Consider the following 7,638-nt stretch of genomic DNA (forward strand, 5'->3'; position numbering starts at 1 on the left):
TCTTTTAAAGACGATAGATCGGCCTTCATCTATTCCTGCACACCCTCTTCATTATCCATTTTTCTGGATCGAGTGTTATAGGGGTGCCTTGGTGGTTTCTTAGTTATGATGAAATTCCTAAAGAAATAAACAACGGTGAGTATGCCACCAAAACATGAGTATGCAAATGGATGATCGGAGCACTTGGATCCACCCCAAGATTTTTAGATAACGTAATGAGTCCAGAACTTCTCATTTTATAAAAAGAACAAAGCTTTCATCTAGCCAAGATTATACAAAGGTGTTACAAAAGAACCTAACGATTCCTAATTATATGGGCCATCAAATCTATCATGTGTTGACAGTAATTGATTAGCCCATGAATCTCCTCGGGGGCAGTACACACTTCGGCCATGGCTTTTGCTTTGGCTAATAGACGCGGGAGGTCTTGACTCCCATTCAAGGTCAAGGCGAATCTATCCATCCACATAGTCGCTTCTTGATGCAGCGCATCAATCACCCTCCCTCTTGCTTCTTTTTCGACATACACTTGTGCAAAATCCTCCACTAGCTTTTGTTCATGGGCCATGGACTGGTTCAATTCTTCCTTGTATTGCCCTATGATGGCTAGCATGCTTTGCTCCGTGGCTTCCAAGTGTTGAGCCAAACTCCTTTTGGACCTCGCGCAAACAACTAACTCTTCTTTTAAGATCATGCCATGCACCCGTGACCGATCTCTCTCCTCTCTTCGGAGCTTGAGCTCATTGTTGCTACCCCACAATGCTCCTCGGAATTTTTCTTGGCCATGTTCCCCCTTGCGGGCCCTTTTGGTTTCTTGTTCAAGAGCTCTTGAGTGGCCGCGTTTTCCTCTTGTAACTCGGTGCACTCCTTCCGGATGTGTGTAGCACCTAATTTGAACTTCTCCTTGGCGAGTCTCGCCTTCCCTAGCTCTAACTTTAGAGCTCGGACTTCTTCATCTTCCTCCGGAGCTTCGAATTTCTCCTCATCGACAACTTTCAATTTGGAGAGCCAACCTAAGCCCCGCGTGTGAATTCTTAGCCATCCATGATAACCTCCAATGACGCCGTTTCGGATGCCCCTAAGCTCCTTGTCTTTCCTCAACGGACTCCTCCACGCCTTGTGGATTCTTTGTATAACCTTGAGACCTTGCGCGCCTAGATCCCTCACAAGGAAAGGCGAAAGACTTTCTTCGGTTGGCGCTCCCCTCATGGGATACCCTAGCTGTCTTATGGCGAGTGCGGGATTATAATTAATACAACCCCTAGTCCCTATCAGTGGAACATTAGGATAGTCCCCACACGAGAAAAGAACTCCTTCCTTGCCTTCTTTCCAACGAGGAAACCAATTGATCGTGCTGCCCCCTATCCCAGCCAAATGTTGGTCCCAAATGACTCTTCCTTTTTCGGCGCACGAGCGATAGCTTTGAAGCGGACACGGGTGTCTCGTGTCTTGTCGGAACAGGTGTGAAATCAACCATACACAGAGAGCGGGTAAACAACAGGCAATCCGTGCATTGTTTTTCTCGCACCTTCGGTCAAAGGTGTCGAACAAATCTGCCAAGATAGCCACCACTGGACTTTCCTTGCTATGGTGATATGCGAGGAAAGCATCAATGGAGGCTAAGTCTACCAAGCCGTCAACGTTCGGAAAGAGGACAACCCCAAAAATCAACAAAGCTAAAACATCCGCAAACGGGCCCCACTTCTCTTGGCTCGCCATATCCCTTGCCTTTCCTTCCAAGTATTTCTGAGGCAAGCCCACTACGCCGTTTCGAGTTTGCTTCGTGCGATCCAACTCTTTTGCTGAATCTCCAATCACAGCCGCAACCTTGCTCAAGGAAGGAAGAAAGCCGGAGAAAAGATACGGTTTTCTCCCCCCGAGAGGGCATCCTAATATCTCTTCAAACTCCTCAATAGTTGGTACCATTTGGAAGTCCCCAAACGTGAAACACCTCAACGGCTGGTCATAGTATTGGGCGAGGGATACGACGGCTTCCGTAAATACCTCCGCTACGGTCAAATCTAGAATCTTCCCGTAAACTTTGCGGAAGGCTTGCCTTTGGAGGGGTCCCATCAATCGTCCCAATTCCTTGAGGCTAGTGACATCTAGACCTTTAACCTTGACTTGATAAAACCTTTTGCCGTTTTGATTTGTCCCCATCATTTTACCTAAAAAGGGGTGGATTAAGACTCCGACATGAATGATGCAATGCGTATGCATGAAACGGTAAGAAAACAACACAAAGGGGTAATTCACACATACGAGACCGCAGAGATCCAATTTTAATGCTACGTTTTGGGCATGACGGCGCCTCAACGTAGCATTAAAAAGGTTACGTATTACTCCAAAGAAACCAAACATCACTAGCAAAATATAAACTAGTGCTATTTACCAAAAATGCATGAGAACAAATGGCACGGAGCGTGTTTGCTCTTTGCCCCTATTTGGGAACCTAGGACAATATCTAGGGGTCCCTAATAACTACTCCCCAACAAATCATAACTCACACGGCTGTTTTCTAGAGGTATCATCACTCAAGGTAATAATGTTGTGGCGGTATGGAATACCAGCGACAACACATTATAAAGAGAGAAAGCTCTAGACGAGGTTTCACTATTATCAAGCAAGTCGGAGACCTAGCATGATGATAGATTCACCTTCACTCCTTAAATTCCCATGAACCCGGGTGTAGGGCCCCTTTTTTACTCAAACCCGTGGGTGCTTAGAATGCAGTGTAAAGAATGCGAAATAGACAACAATTATTTACATTTTACACAGTTCAATAAAAGTACACCCAAAGTTTCACAATTCCACAATTCCTAAAATAGGCCTAACTCACAAAATTAGTCCCCAGTGGAGTCGCCAACTGTCGCAACGTGCCCTTCGCGGGCGAGGCTCACGGGTGCGCTTTCCAAAGGAGGAAAGATGCGCGGAGACGCCACCAATGCTTATTTATGGAAAACGTCGGAAAAACCGAAGGAAACCGGTCAAAATGAAAATTCTAAGTTCGGGAGTTGTATTTACGCTTGAGGAAGGTATTAGCACCTCTTACGTTTGTCTCAAAGGACAACAGCCTATTTTTTAGAATTTGTGGAATTGTGTTATCTTAACTTTTATTTCTTTTTATTTTTTGAGGTCGACAAAAGCGGGGCTTTTGCTCCTACGTACCCTCCTTTGGAGAGGAAATCAGACCTACGTAGTTCTTTCTTATGCGTGAATCAAGTGATTCTTTTTACTCGAAAGGTGATCATTTTAAGGCGTTGGACCTTAAAAATGATCCATTTTACTTGGTAAGAAACTGAAATGATAAACTTTCCAAATCCTAATTTCACTTTAGTTATTTAGTCAATTCAATTAAGAATGAGAAATCCCAAAGAGAAAACGTCCGATTGATTTTTCGCTTTTATTTTACTAAAAGGTATTTTTTTTATTATTATATTATTATTTTACCTCTTTTTTGATTTCCAACGTGGTTACAGCACGACCGAACGATCGGAATTCATTTTAACCAAAATTAACGGATGATGCAATTCAAACGATCGGTGGAAATTTATTTTATTTTTAGATTAAGCGAGAAATGACTTAAATAAATGGCTTAAGCACGTCAAAAGGGGGTATAAAAAGTAAATGAAAACGAGAATAAAAATACATGAAACAAAATGTGGACCACCACGGGTACATAGAGTGAATTGAAAAGCTTGGTTTGAGGTACTTACCCGTTGAAGACTGAAGAAAACGAAGAACGAACGATGAATCTTTGAAGAACGGTCGAGAATCTTCGCGTAATTACTCACGGAAACATTACGGAAGCCCCTCGGCTTGGATTTTCTTCACGGAAATAATTTTCTTCAGCAAATTCGAAAGAGAGAGAAGTGCCTAAGGGGCTGAACCCTTTTCTTCTTCACTTCTTCCCCTATTTATAGCAAAATAGGGGAGAAGCTTGCCGCCCAGCTTGCCCAGGCGAGCAAGGTTGCTTCCTCCAGAAGCAACAGCCTTCTTGAGGAATCTTCTGGAGGGCCCAAGTGGGCCTGGTTGCTATTTACACCCCCCTTTTTACTAAAGGCACCCCCTTTTTCTATTTTTTTGTAATTCTTTTTCCGTAACGTTACGAAACTTTACGAATTTCGTAACGATACTTATTTTCCTTTCGCAAGGTTACAAATCCTTACGGATTATGTATTTACTCTTTTTTGGCTTTCAAAGAAGTTACGGAAACTCACGGATTGCGCAAAAACATCTCTTTTCGATTTCCGCCACATTACGGAATTTCACGGATTATGCAAGCCTGCTTCCTTTTGGATTTCTGAGACGTCTCGGGACTTCATTTATTGCATGTCATCAAGTAATAATCCCCAGACGAAATTAGGGTATGACACCTATATTTCAGACTCTAAGAATTCTACCTTTATTGTTGTCACCATAAGTCATATGTCCGCTTTTCTTGGGAGAGATATGAGTGAAATTTGATGCATCTCCTGTCATATGTTTAGAACATCCGCTATCTATGTACCAACTCTTCTTCAAGGAAACCTATATGATCATGTTTGTGACTTAGGTACCCAAACTTTCTTGGGTCCTTGTGTGTCAGTAAATGCATCAGTAAATGCATCTTGTAATTCATCAAATGAAATAGATAAGTTGTTGTCAGAAGATGTTACCTTTTCATTGCTTTCATAATCCTTGGGCATCAGACTTAGTTTCACAACTTCATTTTCTAAATCTTCAGATGAGTCCATATCATTGTGCCTTCTTGGCTTTCTTATCATTAGAAGTTTTCTTTTCAGATCTTTCTATCATTTTCTTGAAAATTGGGCAATCAACCCTCAGATGTCCTGGTTGATTGCATTCATAACATTTTGGAATAGAGGACGAATCTTCTGCCCTTTTCTTTGATTTGAAATTTGACCTTCTTTGATTTCCTTTGTTTCTTAAAAATTCGTTGAATCTTTTTACAAAAAGACTAAGATCATCATCATCGTCTATTTCATTTGAATCATCTTTATCACTTTCTTCTTGGATTGATGATGAAGCTTTAAGAGAAATTCCTTTTTTTTTCTTATCATTCTCCTCATGTTGATTCAATCTCATTAATTTCATTTCATGTTCCTGTAACTTTCCAAACAAAGTAGCAAGAGACATGTTAGAAAGATCCTTTGATTCAGTAATGGCCGTTATCTTTGGTTGTCATTTCCTGCTTAAACATCTCAAAAATTTATTAACAAGATCTTTATTTGGAAATATTTTTCCCAAGGATGCAAGATGATTTACTATGTATGTGAATCTCTTTTGCATGTCCTGTATAGTTTCATTAGGATTCATTCTAAATAATTTATATTCATGAGTTAAAGTATTTATTCTAGACCTTTTCACATCTGTTGTTCCCTCATGGGTTACTTGTAAGGTATCCCACATATCTTTAGCATTTTTGCAGTTTGACACCCTAAAGTATTCATCCATTCCTAATGCAGATGTAATAATATTTTTGGCTTTTAGATTATATTGAACCAACTTCCTTTCCTCCTCATCCCATTGTTCCCTAGGTTTTTCTATGGTTGTATTTCCTTCCACCATAGTAGGGATGTAAGGTCCAATTTCTATGGCTTCTTAGATATGTAAATCTATAGCCTCTATAAAAATTTGCATGCTGGTTTTCCAATAATGGTAACCCACGCCATTGAAAATAGGAGGCTTATTTATAGAGTTCCCTTCGAGAAATAAAAAGTTTGATGAGGCCATATTCTTGAAGTTTCTAAACCATATACAAGAATGAAGCTCTGATACCACTTGTTAGATAAGTGCCCTCAGTAACTTAAGAGGGGGGGGGTGAATTAAGTTTAAAAACTATCCCCTAATAACGTTTAATTCTCCCTTGAATTAGAATATATGCACCCTTAATATGAATTAAGTAAAGAACAATTCAAATCAATCTTCTTCAAAGAAAAAATAAACTACAATAAAATAAGGAAGTTTACGGGAAGAGAGAACACAAACTCAGTTTTTATACTGGTTCGGCCACGCTTTGTGCCTACATCCAGTCCCGAAGCAACCACACTTTTACAAAATCTGAACTACACAGGGATACCCTTCCCTTGTGTTCAGAAATCTTTACAACTCAAGAGACTCACAGTCTCTTGAACAACAATTTTTTGCTTTGAGTAAGAAGATTATATCTCTCTTGAAGAGAAGAATATTACAAGTTGAAGATCAAGTAAGAATCCTTATAGATTTTGCAAGTGTTTGGCCAAGGCTTTCTTTGAGAGGATATGACAATTTTTTTTATTGAAAAACTCTGAGGAAATTCGAACCCAAGTCACCTATTTATAGGCCTTTGGTGGACATTCAAAATCTTTTGAATAGTTATGACTTTTAGGAATGATTTTTAAAATTTCCTCACTGGTAATCGATTACAAATATGTGGTAATCGATTACACAGTTGGTTTTTGAAGAGTTGTGACTCTTCAGACTTGAAATTCAAAATTTCGTGTCTGGAAATCGATTACACCATTGTTGTAATCAATTACAGCTTTTGAAATTTAAATTTGAAATTTCTTAAAAGTTGTTTAAAACAGTTTTTATCTTGTGGTAATTGATTACATTGTAAACTGTTTTAAAACTCATTGGCTTCTGGTAATCGATTGCATCCTCGGGTAATCTATTACTAGAGAGAAAAACATTTATTTCAAAAACAAAGTTTCACTTTAAACCTTTGTAAAATATTTTGAGGAGTTAACCTAAGGCCAAACCTGTGCAACCTCATTTAAAAAGTTCTTTTAACACACTTTGGACTAATTATTCATTGTTTCTCTTGAAATCTTGATTCTTGAATTGATCAATCTTGAATAGCTTTATTATTGGCATCATCAAAAGCTTTATACAAATGTATGCTTCTATAGTGATTGTCATTCCTACGGGGCCAAGTTTCCTACTAGCCCCTTTAAATTTCATGTACCAATATGATCCCCCACAATATCAATACTCAGTCAATATCAGTCCTTTCCATCACTCACCACCCTACCAACCAAAAACGCCCAATCATCCACAAAGGCCACCCTAAATCGGCCACAAAATCCACCTGCTGCACATCCAAGACCAAACACTACCCCCTAATACTAATCAAAACACCAACTAGGGAAGGAACTTTCTAGAAAAGAAGCTTATAGAATTCACCCTAATTCCAATCCTGTATCCTAACTTACTCCCATATCCACTTGATATTGCAATGGTAGTCATAAACCTAACAAAGATTCCTCAACCTCCATTTCCCCGAGGATACAACTTGTCGCAACCTACCCTTTGGCGGGAGGGCGACACGAGACTCACGGGTGCATCTTCCAAGGAAGGAAAACGCACGGAGTCGCCACCAACGTTTATTCGAGGAAAACGTTGGAAAAACCGGAAAAGGTGTAGTCTACGAACTTTAAGTGTGAAAGGTTCGGGAGTTGTATTTATGCACGGGGAAGGTATTAGCACCTCACGCGTCCGTCACAAGGGATGTCAGCCTTTAATCAAGTGTGCAAACATGACTTCAATTTGTTTTATTTTTCACTTTTTACGCTTTTTATGTCTTTTTATGCCTTTTATATTTTTTATCTTTTTGTGGTCGACAAGGGTGTTTCCCTTGCTCCTACGTATTCCTCA

The sequence above is a fragment of the Glycine soja genome, chromosome 6 (genome assembly GCF_004193775.1).
Source record: "Glycine soja cultivar W05 chromosome 6, ASM419377v2, whole genome shotgun sequence".
NCBI classification, from domain to species: domain Eukaryota; kingdom Viridiplantae; phylum Streptophyta; class Magnoliopsida; order Fabales; family Fabaceae; genus Glycine; species Glycine soja.